The 22,373-nt window shown below is 44.9% G+C and overlaps 15 non-coding genes and 2 pseudogenes across 15 annotated transcripts; all 17 read left to right on the top strand.

Annotated features, from left to right (window-relative positions):
• Positions 1–108: 108 nt before the first annotated feature.
• LOC141204865 (U2 spliceosomal RNA) lies at positions 109–299 on the top strand. Its single transcript, XR_012275715.1, has one exon. It is a non-coding gene; the product is annotated as a U2 spliceosomal RNA (small nuclear RNA).
• A 1,115-nt stretch (positions 300–1,414) lies between these two features.
• On the top strand, positions 1,415–1,506 carry LOC141204449 (U2 spliceosomal RNA; annotated as a pseudogene).
• Positions 1,507–2,296: 790 nt separating this feature from the next.
• Positions 2,297–2,478, top strand: LOC141204371 (U2 spliceosomal RNA). Its single transcript, XR_012275302.1, has one exon. It is a non-coding gene; the product is annotated as a U2 spliceosomal RNA (small nuclear RNA).
• A 1,115-nt stretch (positions 2,479–3,593) lies between these two features.
• LOC141204076 (U2 spliceosomal RNA) lies at positions 3,594–3,784 on the top strand. The gene has a single exon (XR_012275048.1). It is a non-coding gene; the product is annotated as a U2 spliceosomal RNA (small nuclear RNA).
• A 2,628-nt stretch (positions 3,785–6,412) lies between these two features.
• LOC141204360 (U2 spliceosomal RNA) lies at positions 6,413–6,587 on the top strand (annotated as a pseudogene).
• Positions 6,588–7,702: 1,115 nt separating this feature from the next.
• Positions 7,703–7,893, top strand: LOC141204864 (U2 spliceosomal RNA). Its single transcript, XR_012275714.1, has one exon. It is a non-coding gene; the product is annotated as a U2 spliceosomal RNA (small nuclear RNA).
• A 1,115-nt stretch (positions 7,894–9,008) lies between these two features.
• LOC141204863 (U2 spliceosomal RNA) lies at positions 9,009–9,199 on the top strand. The gene has a single exon (XR_012275713.1). It is a non-coding gene; the product is annotated as a U2 spliceosomal RNA (small nuclear RNA).
• A 1,115-nt stretch (positions 9,200–10,314) lies between these two features.
• On the top strand, positions 10,315–10,505 carry LOC141204862 (U2 spliceosomal RNA). The gene has a single exon (XR_012275712.1). It is a non-coding gene; the product is annotated as a U2 spliceosomal RNA (small nuclear RNA).
• A 1,115-nt stretch (positions 10,506–11,620) lies between these two features.
• On the top strand, positions 11,621–11,811 carry LOC141204861 (U2 spliceosomal RNA). Its single transcript, XR_012275711.1, has one exon. It is a non-coding gene; the product is annotated as a U2 spliceosomal RNA (small nuclear RNA).
• A 1,115-nt stretch (positions 11,812–12,926) lies between these two features.
• On the top strand, positions 12,927–13,117 carry LOC141204860 (U2 spliceosomal RNA). Its single transcript, XR_012275710.1, has one exon. It is a non-coding gene; the product is annotated as a U2 spliceosomal RNA (small nuclear RNA).
• A 1,112-nt stretch (positions 13,118–14,229) lies between these two features.
• LOC141204858 (U2 spliceosomal RNA) lies at positions 14,230–14,420 on the top strand. The gene has a single exon (XR_012275708.1). It is a non-coding gene; the product is annotated as a U2 spliceosomal RNA (small nuclear RNA).
• Positions 14,421–15,535: 1,115 nt separating this feature from the next.
• LOC141204857 (U2 spliceosomal RNA) lies at positions 15,536–15,726 on the top strand. The gene has a single exon (XR_012275707.1). It is a non-coding gene; the product is annotated as a U2 spliceosomal RNA (small nuclear RNA).
• A 1,115-nt stretch (positions 15,727–16,841) lies between these two features.
• Positions 16,842–17,032, top strand: LOC141204856 (U2 spliceosomal RNA). Its single transcript, XR_012275706.1, has one exon. It is a non-coding gene; the product is annotated as a U2 spliceosomal RNA (small nuclear RNA).
• A 1,115-nt stretch (positions 17,033–18,147) lies between these two features.
• On the top strand, positions 18,148–18,338 carry LOC141204855 (U2 spliceosomal RNA). The gene has a single exon (XR_012275705.1). It is a non-coding gene; the product is annotated as a U2 spliceosomal RNA (small nuclear RNA).
• Positions 18,339–19,453: 1,115 nt separating this feature from the next.
• LOC141204854 (U2 spliceosomal RNA) lies at positions 19,454–19,644 on the top strand. Its single transcript, XR_012275704.1, has one exon. It is a non-coding gene; the product is annotated as a U2 spliceosomal RNA (small nuclear RNA).
• Positions 19,645–20,756: 1,112 nt separating this feature from the next.
• On the top strand, positions 20,757–20,947 carry LOC141204853 (U2 spliceosomal RNA). The gene has a single exon (XR_012275703.1). It is a non-coding gene; the product is annotated as a U2 spliceosomal RNA (small nuclear RNA).
• A 1,115-nt stretch (positions 20,948–22,062) lies between these two features.
• Positions 22,063–22,253, top strand: LOC141204852 (U2 spliceosomal RNA). The gene has a single exon (XR_012275702.1). It is a non-coding gene; the product is annotated as a U2 spliceosomal RNA (small nuclear RNA).
• Positions 22,254–22,373: the final 120 nt, after the last annotated feature.

Raw genomic sequence — 22,373 nt, 5'->3', positions numbered from 1 at the left:
TCTAGAGGTTGACAACATGTCTTCTTAACGGGAGTCCAGGAGCTCATCTCCACAAATGGACTTTTCAGGATCCTTGGGTGGCTCCGTAGTTTGAAACCAATTCTTGTTATCGCTTCTCGGCCTTTTGGCTAAGATCAAGTGTAGTATCTGTTCTTATCAGTTTAATATCTGATACGTCCCCTATCTGGGGACCATATATTAAATGGATTTTTAGAACAGGGAGATGGAAAAAGAGCTTGCTCTGTCCACTCCACGCATTGACCTGGTATTGCAGTATCTCCAGGACCGGTGCACCCCTTCTTTAATGCAGTTTCTAAAATCAGAAAGAATTGAATTCAATGTTTTTTGTTCATTTTGCTTGTTTGTCGGATTTTGGGATGGACTCTTTGGCTTTGCTTTTCTTCTCCTCATTGGATTTTTCATGTTCAAAGTTGCAGAAGCCAGATTACAAGCTCATTTTGGTTCAACTTCAGCAACTGTGCATTGCATTGCCATGTAATGTGATGCAATGCTATCTTTCTAGCTCTCCCTTTTTACTTCCTTTTGGATAAACAGACATATTAGGCAAGCATTTTGGAGCTTTCACCTAAATAACTACAGGTGGTGAGATAAGCTGCACAATATAATTGACCTTTCAGTATATTGTTGCACACACACCATCTATTTAGCAAATGCCCTTGATATCAACAGCAGCCTTTTAAACTCACCTGAGCTAACAGGTATGTGCGCTGGTTACTCTGCTGCGCTTAAAATTTCTTTTTTGGTTTGCTACAATGCCTTTTCTGAAACGTTGTCTCCTTCTGCTGGAACACTGACTTCTTTCATTTAATGCCTGCAGACTATAAAAGAGAACCCAACCCAAAAAGTTTGGTTGATTAGTCTGTGGCATTCTGTTAAACTGTTGCTTATGGCGGTCTCTGTGAGCTTCTCAGCGACATTCAGCCAGCCAGGTATCCTGCCTGCAGTAGATGGAATGTGGCAATGGAATGCTGGCTGCGCGTGTCATAATAGGCTCTGAGCCTTTATATACCTGTGCACAGCAGCAGCCACCTTCAGTCTGCTGCTGGACAGCCAGCAGCAGCAGCAGCAGGAGAGGTATGTAATCAGGAGCCCTCCTGCTAAGGGTAGACAGCTGCTCGTTCCACCCCACCCCCCGCCTTAATTGGTTCTCCTCCCTTCCAACGGTGTTGAGGCGGGTGGGAACAGCAGGGGGTGAAGGTGCTGTGTTTAAAGATGTGGAGTTATGCAGATCTAAAATGCGTGGATTGCAGCAGCAGCAAGCCGAAAAGTGCAGGCATGTAAGGGATCTAGAGGTTGACAACATGTCTTCTTAACGGGAGTCCAGGAGCTCATCTCCACAAATGGACTTTTCAGGATCCTTGGGTGGCTCCGTAGTTTGAAACCAATTCTGGTTATCGCTTCTCGGCCTTTTGGCTAAGATCAAGTGTAGTATCTTTCGAAAAGGCGGTTTTGGATGTTGGCCGCCCTAGTAGATTGATACATTATGCACACTGGGGTTTAGGCGCTTGTTAGTACGCCAGGTGGCTAATATAGTCATCTGGTGGAAAGCATGGCCCCCCAGGATCGACGCCATTGGGCCGGGGAAGATCGAAAGCCCGAAGTGTGAAGTGCCCCAGGAGTGGTGACCCTGGGGTGCCTTAACTCACTGGGATTGGGAACCCCACTTGAGTTTATGGCACATTTGCACTAGCACTTCAATATTTCTTTCTTCACACACACCCTTATTCCGGGCCTTCTGGCCTTAGGATGGGGAATTTTTCAATTCCCGGTCGAAGGTCCGGGCAGTATTATACTGTGAAACCTTCACTATTTATTTAAATTTCTTTGTCACTGTGTGTCCACTTATTCACGTGTGTTACGTCCTACTAGGATTTTGTCGGGATGCGGTTCCCTTACGGGTTCCTCTCTTGGCAGGTCTAGGGGGGGAGTGTGTGGCCATCAGGTTCCGCTCCCCCCTGAACCCCCTTGGCTCTCCTCTTTCGGGAGGAGAGCGTTGTTGGCTCCCCTCTTCCGGGAGGGGAGCACAGTCTTTGGCTCCCAGTGCCTTGCTCGGGTGAGAACTCGGGCAGGTGCTGGGGGTAAGATTGGGTCGCCTCTGGCTCCGGCTGGAGGTGGCTATTTGTTCCTGTTCCTCGCTGTGGCCTTCTGGCTCGGAGGGACGGGGAATGGTTTGGGGGACCCTTCTCCTTTTGGAGAGGGTTTCAAGAAGACCAGCATCCTAGTGCACTTTTTTTGTGGCACTTGTCACTTTTTTAAGCGCACTCGGGTTTTGTACACGAATTCGGGCTTTCGACAAAAAAAAAATCTGTTCTTATCAGTTTAATATCTGATACGTCCCCTATCTGGGGACCATATATTAAATGGATTTTTAGAACAGGGAGATGGAAAAAAAGCTTGCTCTGTCCACTCCACGCATTGACCTGGTATTGCAGTATCTCCAGGACCGGTGCACCCCTTCTTTAATGCAGTTTCTAAAATCAGAAAGAATTGAATTCAATGTTTTTTGTTCATTTTGCTTGTTTGTCGGATTTTGGGATGGACTCTTTGGCTTTGCTTTTCTTCTCCTCATTGGATTTTTCATGTTCAAAGTTGCAGAAGCCAGATTACAAGCTCATTTTGGTTCAACTTCAGCAACTGTGCATTGCATTGCCATGTAATGTGATGCAATGCTATCTTTCTAGCTTTCCCTTTTTACTTCCTTTTGGATAAACAGACATATTAGGCAAGCATTTTGGAGCTTTCACCTAAATAACTACAGGTGGTGAGATAAGCTGCACAATATAATTGACCTTTCAGTATATTGTTGCACACACACCATCTATTTAGCAAATGCCCTTGTTATCAACAGCAGCCTTTTAAACTCACCTGAGCTAACAGGTATGTGCGCTGGTTACTCTGCTGCGCTTAAAATTTCTTTTTTGGTTTGCTACAATGCCTTTTCTGAAACGTTGTCTCCTTCTGCTGGAACACTGACTTCTTTCATTTAATGCCTGCAGACTATAAAAGAGAACCCAACCCAAAAAGTTTGGTTGATTAGTCTGTGGCATTCTGTTAAACTGTTGCTTATGGCGGTCTCTGTGAGCTTCTCAGCGACATTCAGCCAGCCAGGTATCCTGCCTGCAGTAGATGGAATGTGGCAATGGAACGCTGGCTGCGCGTGTCATAATAGGCTCTGAGCCTTTATATACCTGTGCACAGCAGCAGCCACCTTCAGTCTGCTGCTGGACAGCCAGCAGCAGCAGCAGCAGGAGAGGTATGTAATCAGGAGCCCTCCTGCTAAGGGTAGACAGCTGCTCGTTCCACCCCACCCCCCGCCTTAATTGGTTCTCCTCCCTTCCAACGGTGTTGAGGCGGGTGGGAACAGCAGGGGGTGAAGGTGCTGTGTTTAAAGAGGTGGAGTTATGCAGATCTAAAACGCGTGGATTGCAGCAGCAGCAAGCCGAAAAGTGCAGGCATGTAAGGGATCTAGAGGTTGACAACATGTCTTCTTAACGGGAGTCCAGGAGCTCATCTCCACAAATGGACTTTTCAGGATCCTTGGGTGGCTCCGTAGTTTGAAACCAATTCTGGTTATCGCTTCTCGGCCTTTTGGCTAAGATCAAGTGTAGTATCTGTTCTTATCAGTTTAATATCTGATACGTCCCCTATCTGGGGACCATATATTAAATGGATTTTTAGAACAGGGAGATGGAAAAAGAGCTTGCTCTGTCCACTCCATGCATTGACCTGGTATTGCAGTATCTCCAGGACCGGTGCACCCCTTCTTTAATGCAGTTTCTAAAATCAGAAAGAATTGAATTCAATGTTTTTTGTTCATTTTGCTTGTTTGTCGGATTTTGGGATGGACTCTTTGGCTTTGCTTTTCTTCTCCTCATTGGATTTTTCATGTTCAAAGTTGCAGAAGCCAGATTACAAGCTCATTTTGGTTCAACTTCAGCAACTGTGCATTGCATTGCCATGTAATGTGATGCAATGCTATCTTTCTAGCTCTCCCTTTTTACTTCCTTTTGGATAAACAGACATATTAGGCAAGCATTTTGGAGCTTTAACTACAGGTGGTGAGATAAGCTGCACAATATAATTGACCTTTCAGTATATTGTTGCACACACACCATCTATTTAGCAAATGCCCTTGTTATCAACAACAGCCTTTTAAACTCACCTGAGCTAACAGGTATGTGCGCTGGTTACTCTGCTGCGCTTAAAATTTCTTTTTTGGTTTGCTACAATGCCTTTTCTGAAACGTTGTCTCCTTCTGCTGGAACACTGACTTCTTTCATTTAATGCCTGCAGACTATAAAAGAGAACCCAACCCAAAAAGTTTGGTTGATTAGTCTGTGGCATTCTGTTAAACTGTTGCTTATGGCGGTCTCTGTGAGCTTCTCAGCGACATTCAGCCAGCCAGGTATCCTGCCTGCAGTAGATGGAATGTGGCAATGGAACGCTGGCTGCGCGTGTCATAATAGGCTCTGAGCCTTTATATACCTGTGCACAGCAGCAGCCACCTTCAGTCTGCTGCTGGACAGCCAGCAGCAGCAGCAGCAGGAGAGGTATGTAATCAGGAGCCCTCCTGCTAAGGGTAGACAGCTGCTCGTTCCACCCCACCCCCCGCCTTAATTGGTTCTCCTCCCTTCCAACGGTGTTGAGGCGGGTGGGAACAGCAGGGGGTGAAGGTGCTGTGTTTAAAGAGGTGGAGTTATGCAGATCTAAAACGCGTGGATTGCAGCAGCAGCAAGCCGAAAAGTGCAGGCATGTAAGGGATCTAGAGGTTGACAACATGTCTTCTTAACGGGAGTCCAGGAGCTCATCTCCACAAATGGACATTTCAGGATCCTTGGGTGGCTCCGTAGTTTGAAACCAATTCTGGTTATCGCTTCTCGGCCTTTTGGCTAAGATCAGGTGTAGTGATCTACCAGTTGCTGCATCTGGTCTGACCTGAGGTGTCTGGGGTACCCGTCCTGTTGGCCTTGGGGGATAGTCCTTGTAACAGATGACTTCACCCCCTTGTTGCTGTGGGCAGGCGGATTAGTCCCCAGACAACGAGTAGTGATCAATACCTTGCAATTCCTTTGTGTTTTGTGGAGGTGACCTTCTGACGTGGAGAAGATGGATCCAGAGATGGGGATGTCGGCTTCAGGAGGCAGTCCACAGGGAGGAATCCCGAAAGCAGAGAGGATTCGTGACGCTCTGCGTTTCTTCGTCACAGAAGAACACAGGAGAGAAAAAGGACTTGGATGGCTGGTGAGAGTACTTTTGGGGCCCCTGGGAGTGGAGAGGAGTAATGTCCTCGCCATTCTGGACTACCCCAAGAAAGGAATATATGATGTATGTTTTGAAACTAAAAGTCCATGCGAGAATGTGGAAAGAACATGGTTTTCTTTGAGCAAAGCAGTGGAATATGAGGGGGTGATTATGACTCCCCATTTTCCTAGGAAGATTAAGACTGTGATTGTGCGGATGGCGTCACCTAAAGTAGAAGTGGAAGATATTAGAACCAGGCTTTTGTTGCAATGTGCAGCTGCAGAGATTCAAGGGAAGATAAATAATGAGTATGGATTTTGGTCCGGAAAATGGAAGTTCTTAGTAACTTTCAAGGAAAATGAAGCAGGCTCATTATGTCTTTTGGATATGAGCATCAGAATTGGAGGTGTCTGGGGTACAGTCTTTTATGATGGTGTTGAAAGACTCTGTAGGAAGTGTTCTGACAAAGGTCATCATGCTGCAGACTGTAAGAAAATAATTTGCAGAGAATGTAAAGGTGAAGGACATTTGGCCAAAGACTGTACGGAAGAGAAATCATGTAATTTATGCTGGGATACAGATCATAGTTTTAAAGATTGTCCAGGAAGATATAAAAGGGAAGAAAAGAAGGGAAAAGGTAAAAAGAAGGAAAAGAGTACAAGTGAAAAGAAGGAGTCTGGTGCTGAGGCACCCAAGACCACTAAAGAAGAATGGCCTGAAGTGATCAAGAAAGTGAGGAAGTCCTTAGAGCCAGGTAAATTGAAGTTGATGAGATTCAGCATTGAGAAAAATTTTAAGTCTTACCCGAAGAGATTTTGCGAAATGTACAAGATTCCGATGGATATTGCAACACAAGTATTAGAGTTATATGGGGAAAGTGGAAAGCTCCATGAAGATTGGTGGGACATCCTTTTCTACTCAGCTAGTAAAGCTGGGTTTAAGATAGGATAGAGTATTTAATTGTTTTCTTTTGTTATTGTGTTAAAAGATTGAGTTTTTCTTGTGGAAAAGATTTGTTATGTTTGTGTTATATTTATTTATAAATTTTCTTAAAGAAAAATATGTTGAATACGAGTGATGAAGGCGTAGGCGACATTTTTGTTGTCCATGTAAATATGGAAATTTAAATTTATGTCGCGTCTTCTGACGCATTCAATTTAAAAAAAAAAAAATCTGTTCTTATCAGTTTAATATCTGATACGTCCCCTATCTGGGGACCATATATTAAATGGATTTTTAGAACAGGGAGATGGAAAAAGAGCTTGCTCTGTCCACTCCACGCATTGACCTGGTATTGCAGTATCTCCAAGACCGGTGCACCCCTTCTTTAATGCAGTTTCTAAAATCAGAAAGAATTGAATTCAATGTTTTTTGTTCATTTTGCTTGTTTGTCGGATTTTGGGATGGACTCTTTGGCTTTGCTTTTCTTCTCCTCATTGGATTTTTCATGTTCAAAGTTGCAGAAGCCAGATTACAAGCTCATTTTGGTTCAACTTCAGCAACTGTGCATTGCATTGCCATGTAATGTGATGCAATGCTATCTTTCTAGCTCTCCCTTTTTACTTCCTTTTGGATAAACAGACATATTAGGCAAGCATTTTGGAGCTTTCACCTAAATAACTACAGGTGGTGAGATAAGCTGCACAATATAATTGACCTTTCAGTATATTGTTGCACACACACCATCTATTTAGCAAATGCCCTTGTTATCAACAGCAGCCTTTTAAACTCACCTGAGCTAACAGGTATGTGCGCTGGTTACTCTGCTGCGCTTAAAATTTCTTTTTTGGTTTGCTACAATGCCTTTTCTGAAACGTTGTCTCCTTCTGCTGGAACACTGACTTCTTTCATTTAATGCCTGCAGACTATAAAAGAGAACCCAACCCAAAAAGTTTGGTTGATTAGTCTGTGGCATTCTGTTAAACTGTTGCTTATGGCGGTCTCTGTGAGCTTCTCAGCGACATTCAGCCAGCCAGGTATCCTGCCTGCAGTAGATGGAATGTGGCAATGGAACGCTGGCTGCGCGTGTCATAATAGGCTCTGAGCCTTTATATACCTGTGCACAGCAGCAGCCACCTTCAGTCTGCTGCTGGACAGCCAGCAGCAGCAGCAGCAGGAGAGGTATGTAATCAGGAGCCCTCCTGCTAAGGGTAGACAGCTGCTCGTTCCACCCCACCCCCCGCCTTAATTGGTTCTCCTCCCTTCCAATGGTGTTGAGGCGGGTGGGAACAGCAGGGGGTGAAGGTGCTGTGTTTAAAGAGGTGGAGTTATGCAGATCTAAAACGCGTGGATTGCAGCAGCAGCAAGCCGAAAAGTGCAGGCATGTAAGGGATCTAGAGGTTGACAACATGTCTTCTTAACGGGAGTCCAGGAGCTCATCTCCACAAATGGACTTTTCAGGATCCTTGGGTGGCTCCGTAGTTTGAAACCAATTCTGGTTATCGCTTCTCGGCCTTTTGGCTAAGATCAAGTGTAGTATCTGTTCTTATCAGTTTAATATCTGATACGTCCCCTATCTGGGGACCATATATTAAATGGATTTTTAGAACAGGGAGATGGAAAAAGAGCTTGCTCTGTCCACTCCACGCATTGACCTGGTATTGCAGTATCTCCAGGACCGGTGCACCCCTTCTTTAATGCAGTTTCTAAAATCAGAAAGAATTGAATTCAATGTTTTTTGTTCATTTTGCTTGTTTGTCGGATTTTGGGATGGACTCTTTGGCTTTGCTTTTCTTCTCCTCATTGGATTTTTCATGTTCAAAGTTGCAGAAGCCAGATTACAAGCTCATTTTGGTTCAACTTCAGCAACTGTGCATTGCATTGCCATGTAATGTGATGCAATGCTATCTTTCTAGCTCTCCCTTTTTACTTCCTTTTGGATAAACAGACATATTAGGCAAGCATTTTGGAGCTTTCACCTAAATAACTACAGGTGGTGAGATAAGCTGCACAATATAATTGACCTTTCAGTATATTGTTGCACACACACCATCTATTTAGCAAATGCCCTTGTTATCAACAGCAGCCTTTTAAACTCACCTGAGCTAACAGGTATGTGCGCTGGTTACTCTGCTGCACTTAAAATTTCTTTTTTGGTTTGCTACAATGCCTTTTCTGAAACGTTGTCTCCTTCTGCTGGAACACTGACTTCTTTCATTTAATGCCTGCAGACTATAAAAGAGAACCCAACCCAAAAAGTTTGGTTGATTAGTCTGTGGCATTCTGTTAAACTGTTGCTTATGGCGGTCTCTGTGAGCTTCTCGGCCACATTCAGCCAGCCAGGTATCCTGCCTGCAGTAGATGGAATGTGGCAATGGAACGCTGGCTGCGCGTGTCATAATAGGCTCTGAGCCTTTATATACCTGTGCACAGCAGCAGCCACCTTCAGTCTGCTGCTGGACAGCCAGCAGCAGCAGCAGCAGGAGAGGTATGTAATCAGGAGCCCTCCTGCTAAGGGTAGACAGCTGCTCGTTCCACCCCACCCCCCGCCTTAATTGGTTCTCCTCCCTTCCAACGGTGTTGAGGCGGGTGGGAACAGCAGGGGGTGAAGGTGCTGTGTTTAAAGAGGTGGAGTTATGCAGATCTAAAACGCGTGGATTGCAGCAGCAGCAAGCCGAAAAGTGCAGGCATGTAAGGGATCTAGAGGTTGACAACATGTCTTCTTAACGGGAGTCCAGGAGCTCATCTCCACAAATGGACTTTTCAGGATCCTTGGGTGGCTCCGTAGTTTGAAACCAATTCTGGTTATCGCTTCTCGGCCTTTTGGCTAAGATCAAGTGTAGTATCTGTTCTTATCAGTTTAATATCTGATACGTCCCCTATCTGGGGACCATATATTAAATGGATTTTTAGAACAGGGAGATGGAAAAAGAGCTTGCTCTGTCCACTCCACGCATTGACCTGGTATTGCAGTATCTCCAGGACCGGTGCACCCCTTCTTTAATGCAGTTTCTAAAATCAGAAAGAATTGAATTCAATGTTTTTTGTTCATTTTGCTTGTTTGTCGGATTTTGGGATGGACTCTTTGGCTTTGCTTTTCTTCTCCTCATTGGATTTTTCATGTTCAAAGTTGCAGAAGCCAGATTACAAGCTCATTTTGGTTCAACTTCAGCAACTGTGCATTGCATTGCCATGTAATGTGATGCAATGCTATCTTTCTAGCTCTCCCTTTTTACTTCCTTTTGGATAAACAGACATATTAGGCAAGCATTTTGGAGCTTTCACCTAAATAACTACAGGTGGTGAGATAAGCTGCACAATATAATTGACCTTTCAGTATATTGTTGCACACACACCATCTATTTAGCAAATGCCCTTGTTATCAACAGCAGCCTTTTAAACTCACCTGAGCTAACAGGTATGTGCGCTGGTTACTCTGCTGCGCTTAAAATTTCTTTTTTGGTTTGCTACAATGCCTTTTCTGAAACGTTGTCTCCTTCTGCTGGAACACTGACTTCTTTCATTTAATGCCTGCAGACTATAAAAGAGAACCCAACCCAAAAAGTTTGGTTGATTAGTCTGTGGCATTCTGTTAAACTGTTGCTTATGGCGGTCTCTGTGAGCTTCTCAGCGACATTCAGCCAGCCAGGTATCCTGCCTGCAGTAGATGGAATGTGGCAATGGAACGCTGGCTGCGCGTGTCATAATAGGCTCTGAGCCTTTATATACCTGTGCACAGCAGCAGCCACCTTCAGTCTGCTGCTGGACAGCCAGCAGCAGCAGCAGCAGGAGAGGTATGTAATCAGGAGCCCTCCTGCTAAGGGTAGACAGCTGCTCGTTCCACCCCACCCCCCGCCTTAATTGGTTCTCCTCCCTTCCAACGGTGTTGAGGCGGGTGGGAACAGCAGGGGGTGAAGGTGCTGTGTTTAAAGAGGTGGAGTTATGCAGATCTAAAACGCGTGGATTGCAGCAGCAGCAAGCCGAAAAGTGCAGGCATGTAAGGGATCTAGAGGTTGACAACATGTCTTCTTAACGGGAGTCCAGGAGCTCATCTCCACAAATGGACTTTTCAGGATCCTTGGGTGGCTCCATAGTTTGAAACCAATTCTGGTTATCGCTTCTCGGCCTTTTGGCTAAGATCAAGTGTAGTATCTGTTCTTATCAGTTTAATATCTGATACGTCCCCTATCTGGGGACCATATATTAAATGGATTTTTAGAACAGGGAGATGGAAAAAGAGCTTGCTCTGTCCACTCCACGCATTGACCTGGTATTGCAGTATCTCCAGGACCGGTGCACCCCTTCTTTAATGCAGTTTCTAAAATCAGAAAGAATTGAATTCAATGTTTTTTGTTCATTTTGCTTGTTTGTCGGATTTTGGGATGGACTCTTTGGCTTTGCTTTTCTTCTCCTCATTGGATTTTTCATGTTCAAAGTTGCAGAAGCCAGATTACAAGCTCATTTTGGTTCAACTTCAGCAACTGTGCATTGCATTGCCATGTAATGTGATGCAATGCTATCTTTCTAGCTCTCCCTTTTTACTTCCTTTTGGATAAACAGACATATTAGGCAAGCATTTTGGAGCTTTCACCTAAATAACTACAGGTGGTGAGATAAGCTGCACAATATAATTGACCTTTCAGTATATTGTTGCACACACACCATCTATTTAGCAAATGCCCTTGTTATCAACAGCAGCCTTTTAAACTCACCTGAGCTAACAGGTATGTGCGCTGGTTACTCTGCTGCGCTTAAAATTTCTTTTTTGGTTTGCTACAATGCCTTTTCTGAAACGTTGTCTCCTTCTGCTGGAACACTGACTTCTTTCATTTAATGCCTGCAGACTATAAAAGAGAACCCAACCCAAAAAGTTTGGTTGATTAGTCTGTGGCATTCTGTTAAACTGTTGCTTATGGCGGTCTCTGTGAGCTTCTCAGCCACATTCAGCCAGCCAGGTATCCTGCCTGCAGTAGATGGAATGTGGCAATGGAACGCTGGCTGCGCGTGTCATAATAGGCTCTGAGCCTTTATATACCTGTGCACAGCAGCAGCCACCTTCAGTCTGCTGCTGGACAGCCAGCAGCAGCAGCAGCAGGAGAGGTATGTAATCAGGAGCCCTCCTGCTAAGGGTAGACAGCTGCTCGTTCCACCCCACCCCCCGCCTTAATTGGTTCTCCTCCCTTCCAACGGTGTTGAGGCGGGTGGGAACAGCAGGGGGTGAAGGTGCTGTGTTTAAAGAGGTGGAGTTATGCAGATCTAAAACGCGTGGATTGCAGCAGCAGCAAGCCGAAAAGTGCAGGCATGTAAGGGATCTAGAGGTTGACAACATGTCTTCTTAACGGGAGTCCAGGAGCTCATCTCCACAAATGGACTTTTCAGGATCCTTGGGTGGCTCCGTAGTTTGAAACCAATTCTGGTTATCGCTTCTCGGCCTTTTGGCTAAGATCAAGTGTAGTATCTGTTCTTATCAGTTTAATATCTGATACGTCCCCTATCTGGGGACCATATATTAAATGGATTTTTAGAACAGGGAGATGGAAAAAGAGCTTGCTCTGTCCACTCCACGCATTGACCTGGTATTGCAGTATCTCCAGGACCGGTGCACCCCTTCTTTAATGCAGTTTCTAAAATCAGAAAGAATTGAATTCAATGTTTTTTGTTCAGTTTGCTTGTTTGTCGGATTTTGGGATGGACTCTTTGGCTTTGCTTTTCTTCTCCTCATTGGATTTTTCATGTTCAAAGTTGCAGAAGCCAGATTACAAGCTCATTTTGGTTCAACTTCAGCAACTGTGCATTGCATTGCCATGTAATGTGATGCAATGCTATCTTTCTAGCTCTCCCTTTTTACTTCCTTTTGGATAAACAGACATATTAGGCAAGCATTTTGGAGCTTTCACCTAAATAACTACAGGTGGTGAGATAAGCTGCACAATATAATTGACCTTTCAGTATATTGTTGCACACACACCATCTATTTAGCAAATGCCCTTGTTATCAACAGCAGCCTTTTAAACTCACCTGAGCTAACAGGTATGTGCGCTGGTTACTCTGCTGCGCTTAAAATTTCTTTTTTGGTTTGCTACAATGCCTTTTCTGAAACGTTGTCTCCTTCTGCTGGAACACTGACTTCTTTCATTTAATGCCTGCAGACTATAAAAGAGAACCCAACCCAAAAAGTTTGGTTGATTAGTCTGTGGCATTCTGTTAAACTGTTGCTTATGGCGGTCTCTGTGAGCTTCTCAGCGACATTCAGCCAGCCAGGTATCCTGCCTGCAGTAGATGGAATGTGGCAATGGAACGCTGGCTGCGCGTGTCATAATAGGCTCTGAGCCTTTATATACCTGTGCACAGCAGCAGCCACCTTCAGTCTGCTGCTGGACAGCCAGCAGCAGCAGCAGCAGGAGAGGTATGTAATCAGGAGCCCTCCTGCTAAGGGTAGACAGCTGCTAGTTCCACCCCACCCCCCGCCTTAATTGGTTCTCCTCCCTTCCAACGGTGTTGAGGCGGGTGGGAACAGCAGGGGGTGAAGGTGCTGTGTTTAAAGAGGTGGAGTTATGCAGATCTAAAACGCGTGGATTGCAGCAGCAGCAAGCCGAAAAGTGCAGGCATGTAAGGGATCTAGAGGTTGACAACATGTCTTCTTAACGGGAGTCCAGGAGCTCATCTCCACAAATGGACTTTTCAGGATCCTTGGGTGGCTCCGTAGTTTGAAACCAATTCTGGTTATCGCTTCTCGGCCTTTTGGCTAAGATCAAGTGTAGTATCTGTTCTTATCAGTTTAATATCTGATACGTCCCCTATCTGGGGACCATATATTAAATGGATTTTTAGAACAGGGAGATGGAAAAAGAGCTTGCTCTGTCCACTCCACGCATTGACCTGGTATTGCAGTATCTCCAGGACCGGTGCACCCCTTCTTTAATGCAGTTTCTAAAATCAGAAAGAATTGAATTCAATGTTTTTTGTTCATTTTGCTTGTTTGTCGGATTTTGGGATGGACTCTTTGGCTTTGCTTTTCTTCTCCTCATTGGATTTTTCATGTTCAAAGTTGCAGAAGCCAGATTACAAGCTCATTTTGGTTCAACTTCAGCAACTGTGCATTGCATTGCCATGTAATGTGATGCAATGCTATCTTTCTAGCTCTCCCTTTTTACTTCCTTTTGGATAAACAGACATATTAGGCAAGCATTTTGGAGCTTTCACCTAAATAACTACAGGTGGTGAGATAAGCTGCACAATATAATTGACCTTTCAGTATATTGTTGCACACACACCATCTATTTAGCAAATGCCCTTGTTATCAACAGCAGCCTTTTAAACTGACCTGAGCTAACAGGTATGTGCGCTGGTTACTCTGCTGCGCTTAAAATTTCTTTTTTGGTTTGCTACAATGCCTTTTCTGAAACGTTGTCTCCTTCTGCTGGAACACTGACTTCTTTCATTTAATGCCTGCAGACTATAAAAGAGAACCCAACCCAAAAAGTTTGGTTGATTAGTCTGTGGCATTCTGTTAAACTGTTGCTTATGGCGGTCTCTGTGAGCTTCTCAGCGACATTCAGCCAGCCAGGTATCCTGCCTGCAGTAGATGGAATGTGGCAATGGAACGCTGGCTGCGCGTGTCATAATAGGCTCTGAGCCTTTATATACCTGTGCACAGCAGCAGCCACCTTCAGTCTGCTGCTGGACAGCCAGCAGCAGCAGCAGGAGAGGTATGTAATCAGGAGCCCTCCTGCTAAGGGTAGACAGCTGCTCGTTCCACCCCACCCCCCGCCTTAATTGGTTCTCCTCCCTTCCAACGGTGTTGAGGCGGGTGGGAACAGCAGGGGGTGAAGGTGCTGTGTTTAAAGAGGTGGAGTTATGCAGATCTAAAACGCGTGGATTGCAGCAGCAGCAAGCCGAAAAGTGCAGGCATGTAAGGGATCTAGAGGTTGACAACATGTCTTCTTAACGGGAGTCCAGGAGCTCATCTCCACAAATGGACTTTTCAGGATCCTTGGGTGGCTCCGTAGTTTGAAACCAATTCTGGTTATCGCTTCTCGGCCTTTTGGCTAAGATCAAGTGTAGTATCTGTTCTTATCAGTTTAATATCTGATACGTCCCCTATCTGGGGACCATATATTAAATGGATTTTTAGAACAGGGAGATGGAAAAAGAGCTTGCTCTGTCCACTCCACGCATTGACCTGGTATTGCAGTATCTCCAGGACCGGTGCACCCCTTCTTTAATGCAGTTTCTAAAATCAGAAAGAATTGAATTCAATGTTTTTTGTTCATTTTGCTTGTTTGTCGGATTTTGGGATGGACTCTTTGGCTTTGCTTTTCTTCTCCTCATTGGATTTTTCATGTTCAAAGTTGCAGAAGCCAGATTACAAGCTCATTTTGGTTCAACTTCAGCAACTGTGCATTGCATTGCCATGTAATGTGATGCAATGCTATCTTTCTAGCTCTCCCTTTTTACTTCCTTTTGGATAAACAGACATATTAGGCAAGCATTTTGGAGCTTTCACCTAAATAACTACAGGTGGTGAGATAAGCTGCACAATATAATTGACCTTTCAGTATATTGTTGCACACACACCATCTATTTAGCAAATGCCCTTGTTATCAACAGCAGCCTTTTAAACTCACCTGAGCTAACAGGTATGTGCGCTGGTTACTCTGCTGCGCTTAAAATTTCTTTTTTGGTTTGCTACAATGCCTTTTCTGAAACGTTGTCTCCTTCTGCTGGAACACTGACTTCTTTCATTTAATGCCTGCAGACTATAAAAGAGAACCCAACCCAAAAAGTTTGGTTGATTAGTCTGTGGCATTCTGTTAAACTGTTGCTTATGGCGGTCTCTGTGAGCTTCTCAGCGACATTCAGCCAGCCAGGTATCCTGCCTGCAGTAGATGGAATGTGGCAATGGAACGCTGGCTGCGCGTGTCATAATAGGCTCTGAGCCTTTATATACCTGTGCACAGCAGCAGCCACCTTCAGTCTGCTGCTGGACAGCCAGCAGCAGCAGCAGCAGGAGAGGTATGTAATCAGGAGCCCTCCTGCTAAGGGTAGACAGCTGCTCGTTCCACCCCACCCCCCGCCTTAATTGGTTCTCCTCCCTTCCAACGGTGTTGAGGCGGGTGGGAACAGCAGGGGGTGAAGGTGCTGTGTTTAAAGAGGTGGAGTTATGCAGATCTAAAACGCGTGGATTGCAGCAGCAGCAAGCCGAAAAGTGCAGGCATGTAAGGGATCTAGAGGTTGACAACATGTCTTCTTAACGGGAGTCCAGGAGCTCATCTCCACAAATGGACTTTTCAGGATCCTTGGGTGGCTCCGTAGTTTGAAACCAATTCTGGTTATCGCTTCTCGGCCTTTTGGCTAAGATCAAGTGTAGTATCTGTTCTTATCAGTTTAATATCTGATACGTCCCCTATCTGGGGACCATATATTAAATGGATTTTTAGAACAGGGAGATGGAAAAAGAGCTTGCTCTGTCCACTCCACGCATTGACCTGGTATTGCAGTATCTCCAGGACCGGTGCACCCCTTCTTTAATGCAGTTTCTAAAATCAGAAAGAATTGAATTCAATGTTTTTTGTTCATTTTGCTTGTTTGTCGGATTTTGGGATGGACTCTTTGGCTTTGCTTTTCTTCTCCTCATTGGATTTTTCATGTTCAAAGTTGCAGAAGCCAGATTACAAGCTCATTTTGGTTCAACTTCAGCAACTGTGCATTGCATTGCCATGTAATGTGATGCAATGCTATCTTTCTAGCTCTCCCTTTTTACTTCCTTTTGGATAAACAGACATATTAGGCAAGCATTTTGGAGCTTTCACCTAAATAACTACAGGTGGTGAGATAAGCTGCACAATATAATTGACCTTTCAGTATATTGTTGCACACACACCATCTATTTAGCAAATGCCCTTGTTATCAACAGCAGCCTTTTAAACTCACCTGAGCTAACAGGTATGTGCGCTGGTTACTCTGCTGCGCTTAAAATTTCTTTTTTGGTTTGCTACAATGCCTTTTCTGAAACGTTGTCTCCTTCTGCTGGAACACTGACTTCTTTCATTTAATGCCTGCAGACTATAAAAGAGAACCCAACCCAAAAAGTTTGGTTGATTAGTCTGTGGCATTCTGTTAAACTGTTGCTTATGGCGGTCTCTGTGAGCTTCTCAGCGACATTCAGCCAGCCAGGTATCCTGCCTGCAGTAGATGGAATGTGGCAATGGAACGCTGGCTGCGCGTGTCATAATAGGCTCTGAGCCTTTATATACCTGTGCACAGCAGCAGCCACCTTCAGTCTGCTGCTGGACAGCCAGCAGCAGCAGCAGCAGGAGAGGTATGTAATCAGGAGCCCTCCTGCTAAGGGTAGACAGCTGCTCGTTCCACCCCACCCCCCGCCTTAATTGGTTCTCCTCCCTTCCAACGGTGTTGAGGCGGGTGGGAACAGCAGGGGGTGAAGGTGCTGTGTTTAAAGAGGTGGAGTTATGCAGATCTAAAACGCGTGGATTGCAGCAGCAGCAAGCCGAAAAGTGCAGGCATGTAAGGGATCTAGAGGTTGACAACATGTCTTCTTAACGGGAGTCCAGGAGCTCATCTCCACAAATGGACTTTTCAGGATCCTTGGGTGGCTCCATAGTTTGAAACCAATTCTGGTTATCGCTTCTCGGCCTTTTGGCTAAGATCAAGTGTAGTATCTGTTCTTATCAGTTTAATATCTGATACGTCCCCTATCTGGGGACCATATATTAAATGGATTTTTAGAACAGGGAGATGGAAAAAGAGCTTGCTCTGTCCACTCCACGCATTGACCTGGTATTGCAGTATCTCCAGGACCGGTGCACCCCTTCTTTAATGCAGTTTCTAAAATCAGAAAGAATTGAATTCAATGTTTTTTGTTCATTTTGCTTGTTTGTCGGATTTTGGGATGGACTCTTTGGCTTTGCTTTTCTTCTCCTCATTGGATTTTTCATGTTCAAAGTTGCAGAAGCCAGATTACAAGCTCATTTTGGTTCAACTTCAGCAACTGTGCATTGCATTGCCATGTAATGTGATGCAATGCTATCTTTCTAGCTCTCCCTTTTTACTTCCTTTTGGATAAACAGACATATTAGGCAAGCATTTTGGAGCTTTCACCTAAATAACTACAGGTGGTGAGATAAGCTGCACAATATAATTGACCTTTCAGTATATTGTTGCACACACACCATCTATTTAGCAAATGCCCTTGTTATCAACAGCAGCCTTTTAAACTCACCTGAGCTAACAGGTATGTGCGCTGGTTACTCTGCTGCGCTTAAAATTTCTTTTTTGGTTTGCTACAATGCCTTTTCTGAAACGTTGTCTCCTTCTGCTGGAACACTGACTTCTTTCATTTAATGCCTGCAGACTATAAAAGAGAACCCAACCCAAAAAGTTTGGTTGATTAGTCTGTGGCATTCTGTTAAACTGTTGCTTATGGCGGTCTCTGTGAGCTTCTCAGCCACATTCAGCCAGCCAGGTATCCTGCCTGCAGTAGATGGAATGTGGCAATGGAACGCTGGCTGCGCGTGTCATAATAGGCTCTGAGCCTTTATATACCTGTGCACAGCAGCAGCCACCTTCAGTCTGCTGCTGGACAGCCAGCAGCAGCAGCAGCAGGAGAGGTATGTAATCAGGAGCCCTCCTGCTAAGGGTAGACAGCTGCTCGTTCCACCCCACCCCCCGCCTTAATTGGTTCTCCTCCCTTCCAACGGTGTTGAGGCGGGTGGGAACAGCAGGGGGTGAAGGTGCTGTGTTTAAAGAGGTGGAGTTATGCAGATCTAAAACGCGTGGATTGCAGCAGCAGCAAGCCGAAAAGTGCAGGCATGTAAGGGATCTAGAGGTTGACAACATGTCTTCTTAACGGGAGTCCAGGAGCTCATCTCCACAAATGGACTTTTCAGGATCCTTGGGTGGCTCCGTAGTTTGAAACCAATTCTGGTTATCGCTTCTCGGCCTTTTGGCTAAGATCAAGTGTAGTATCTGTTCTTATCAGTTTAATATCTGATACGTCCCCTATCTGGGGACCATATATTAAATGGATTTTTAGAACAGGGAGATGGAAAAAGAGCTTGCTCTGTCCACTCCACGCATTGACCTGGTATTGCAGTATCTCCAGGACCGGTGCACCCCTTCTTTAATGCAGTTTCTAAAATCAGAAAGAATTGAATTCAATGTTTTTTGTTCAGTTTGCTTGTTTGTCGGATTTTGGGATGGACTCTTTGGCTTTGCTTTTCTTCTCCTCATTGGATTTTTCATGTTCAAAGTTGCAGAAGCCAGATTACAAGCTCATTTTGGTTCAACTTCAGCAACTGTGCATTGCATTGCCATGTAATGTGATGCAATGCTATCTTTCTAGCTCTCCCTTTTTACTTCCTTTTGGATAAACAGACATATTAGGCAAGCATTTTGGAGCTTTCACCTAAATAACTACAGGTGGTGAGATAAGCTGCACAATATAATTGACCTTTCAGTATATTGTTGCACACACACCATCTATTTAGCAAATGCCCTTGTTATCAACAGCAGCCTTTTAAACTCACCTGAGCTAACAGGTATGTGCGCTGGTTACTCTGCTGCGCTTAAAATTTCTTTTTTGGTTTGCTACAATGCCTTTTCTGAAACGTTGTCTCCTTCTGCTGGAACACTGACTTCTTTCATTTAATGCCTGCAGACTATAAAAGAGAACCCAACCCAAAAAGTTTGGTTGATTAGTCTGTGGCATTCTGTTAAACTGTTGCTTATGGCGGTCTCTGTGAGCTTCTCAGCGACATTCAGCCAGCCAGGTATCCTGCCTGCAGTAGATGGAATGTGGCAATGGAACGCTGGCTGCGCGTGTCATAATAGGCTCTGAGCCTTTATATACCTGTGCACAGCAGCAGCCACCTTCAGTCTGCTGCTGGACAGCCAGCAGCAGCAGCAGCAGGAGAGGTATGTAATCAGGAGCCCTCCTGCTAAGGGTAGACAGCTGCTAGTTCCACCCCACCCCCCGCCTTAATTGGTTCTCCTCCCTTCCAACGGTGTTGAGGCGGGTGGGAACAGCAGGGGGTGAAGGTGCTGTGTTTAAAGAGGTGGAGTTATGCAGATCTAAAACGCGTGGATTGCAGCAGCAGCAAGCCGAAAAGTGCAGGCATGTAAGGGATCTAGAGGTTGACAACATGTCTTCTTAACGGGAGTCCAGGAGCTCATCTCCACAAATGGACTTTTCAGGATCCTTGGGTGGCTCCGTAGTTTGAAACCAATTCTGGTTATCGCTTCTCGGCCTTTTGGCTAAGATCAAGTGTAGTATCTGTTCTTATCAGTTTAATATCTGATACGTCCCCTATCTGGGGACCATATATTAAATGGATTTTTAGAACAGGGAGATGGAAAAAGAGCTTGCTCTGTCCACTCCACGCATTGACCTGGTATTGCAGTATCTCCAGGACCGGTGCACCCCTTCTTTAATGCAGTTTCTAAAATCAGAAAGAATTGAATTCAATGTTTTTTGTTCATTTTGCTTGTTTGTCGGATTTTGGGATGGACTCTTTGGCTTTGCTTTTCTTCTCCTCATTGGATTTTTCATGTTCAAAGTTGCAGAAGCCAGATTACAAGCTCATTTTGGTTCAACTTCAGCAACTGTGCATTGCATTGCCATGTAATGTGATGCAATGCTATCTTTCTAGCTCTCCCTTTTTACTTCCTTTTGGATAAACAGACATATTAGGCAAGCATTTTGGAGCTTTCACCTAAATAACTACAGGTGGTGAGATAAGCTGCACAATATAATTGACCTTTCAGTATATTGTTGCACACACACCATCTATTTAGCAAATGCCCTTGTTATCAACAGCAGCCTTTTAAACTGACCTGAGCTAACAGGTATGTGCGCTGGTTACTCTGCTGCGCTTAAAATTTCTTTTTTGGTTTGCTACAATGCCTTTTCTGAAACGTTGTCTCCTTCTGCTGGAACACTGACTTCTTTCATTTAATGCCTGCAGACTATAAAAGAGAACCCAACCCAAAAAGTTTGGTTGATTAGTCTGTGGCATTCTGTTAAACTGTTGCTTATGGCGGTCTCTGTGAGCTTCTCAGCGACATTCAGCCAGCCAGGTATCCTGCCTGCAGTAGATGGAATGTGGCAATGGAACGCTGGCTGCGCGTGTCATAATAGGCTCTGAGCCTTTATATACCTGTGCACAGCAGCAGCCACCTTCAGTCTGCTGCTGGACAGCCAGCAGCAGCAGCAGGAGAGGTATGTAATCAGGAGCCCTCCTGCTAAGGGTAGACAGCTGCTCGTTCCACCCCACCCCCCGCCTTAATTGGTTCTCCTCCCTTCCAACGGTGTTGAGGCGGGTGGGAACAGCAGGGGGTGAAGGTGCTGTGTTTAAAGAGGTGGAGTTATGCAGATCTAAAACGCGTGGATTGCAGCAGCAGCAAGCCGAAAAGTGCAGGCATGTAAGGGATCTAGAGGTTGACAACATGTCTTCTTAACGGGAGTCCAGGAGCTCATCTCCACAAATGGACTTTTCAGGATCCTTGGGTGGCTCCGTAGTTTGAAACCAATTCTGGTTATCGCTTCTCGGCCTTTTGGCTAAGATCAAGTGTAGTATCTGTTCTTATCAGTTTAATATCTGATACGTCCCCTATCTGGGGACCATATATTAAATGGATTTTTAGAACAGGGAGATGGAAAAAGAGCTTGCTCTGTCCACTCCACGCATTGACCTGGTATTGCAGTATCTCCAGGACCGGTGCACCCCTTCTTTAATGCAGTTTCTAAAATCAGAAAGAATTGAATTCAATGTTTTTTGTTCATTTTGCTTGTTTGTCGGATTTTGGGATGGACTCTTTGGCTTTGCTTTTCTTCTCCTCATTGGATTTTTCATGTTCAAAGTTGCAGAAGCCAGATTACAAGCTCATTTTGGTTCAACTTCAGCAACTGTGCATTGCATTGCCATGTAATGTGATGCAATGCTATCTTTCTAGCTCTCCCTTTTTACTTCCTTTTGGATAAACAGACATATTAGGCAAGCATTTTGGAGCTTTCACCTAAATAACTACAGGTGGTGAGATAAGCTGCACAATATAATTGACCTTTCAGTATATTGTTGCACACACACCATCTATTTAGCAAATGCCCTTGTTATCAACAGCAGCCTTTTAAACTCACCTGAGCTAACAGGTATGTGCGCTGGTTACTCTGCTGCGCTTAAAATTTCTTTTTTGGTTTGCTACAATGCCTTTTCTGAAACGTTGTCTCCTTCTGCTGGAACACTGACTTCTTTCATTTAATGCCTGCAGACTATAAAAGAGAACCCAACCCAAAAAGTTTGGTTGATTAGTCTGTGGCATTCTGTTAAACTGTTGCTTATGGCGGTCTCTGTGAGCTTCTCAGCGACATTCAGCCAGCCAGGTATCCTGCCTGCAGTAGATGGAATGTGGCAATGGAACGCTGGCTGCGCGTGTCATAATAGGCTCTGAGCCTTTATATACCTGTGCACAGCAGCAGCCACCTTCAGTCTGCTGCTGGACAGCCAGCAGCAGCAGCAGCAGGAGAGGTATGTAATCAGGAGCCCTCCTGCTAAGGGTAGACAGCTGCTCGTTCCACCCCACCCCCCGCCTTAATTGGTTCTCCTCCCTTCCAACGGTGTTGAGGCGGGTGGGAACAGCAGGGGGTGAAGGTGCTGTGTTTAAAGAGGTGGAGTTATGCAGATCTAAAACGCGTGGATTGCAGCAGCAGCAAGCCGAAAAGTGCAGGCATGTAAGGGATCTAGAGGTTGACAACATGTCTTCTTAACGGGAGTCCAGGAGCTCATCTCCACAAATGGACTTTTCAGGATCCTTGGGTGGCTCCGTAGTTTGAAACCAATTCTGGTTATCGCTTCTCGGCCTTTTGGCTAAGATCAAGTGTAGTATCTGTTCTTATCAGTTTAATATCTGATACGTCCCCTATCTGGGGACCATATATTAAATGGATTTTTAGAACAGGGAGATGGAAAAAGAGCTTGCTCTGTCCACTCCACGCATTGACCTGGTATTGCAGTATCTCCAGGACCGGTGCACCCCTTCTTTAATGCAGTTTCTAAAATCAGAAAGAATTGAATTCAATGTTTTTTGTTCATTTTGCTTGTTTGTCGGATTTTGGGATGGACTCTTTGGCTTTGCTTTTCTTCTCCTCATTGGATTTT

The sequence above is a fragment of the Phyllobates terribilis genome, unplaced genomic scaffold (genome assembly GCF_046119375.1).
Source record: "Phyllobates terribilis strain yellow unplaced genomic scaffold, ASM4611937v1 Scaffold_134__1_contigs__length_4944459, whole genome shotgun sequence".
Lineage (NCBI taxonomy): Eukaryota > Metazoa > Chordata > Amphibia > Anura > Dendrobatidae > Phyllobates > Phyllobates terribilis.
This window is presented reverse-complemented; position numbering and strand designations above follow the sequence as displayed.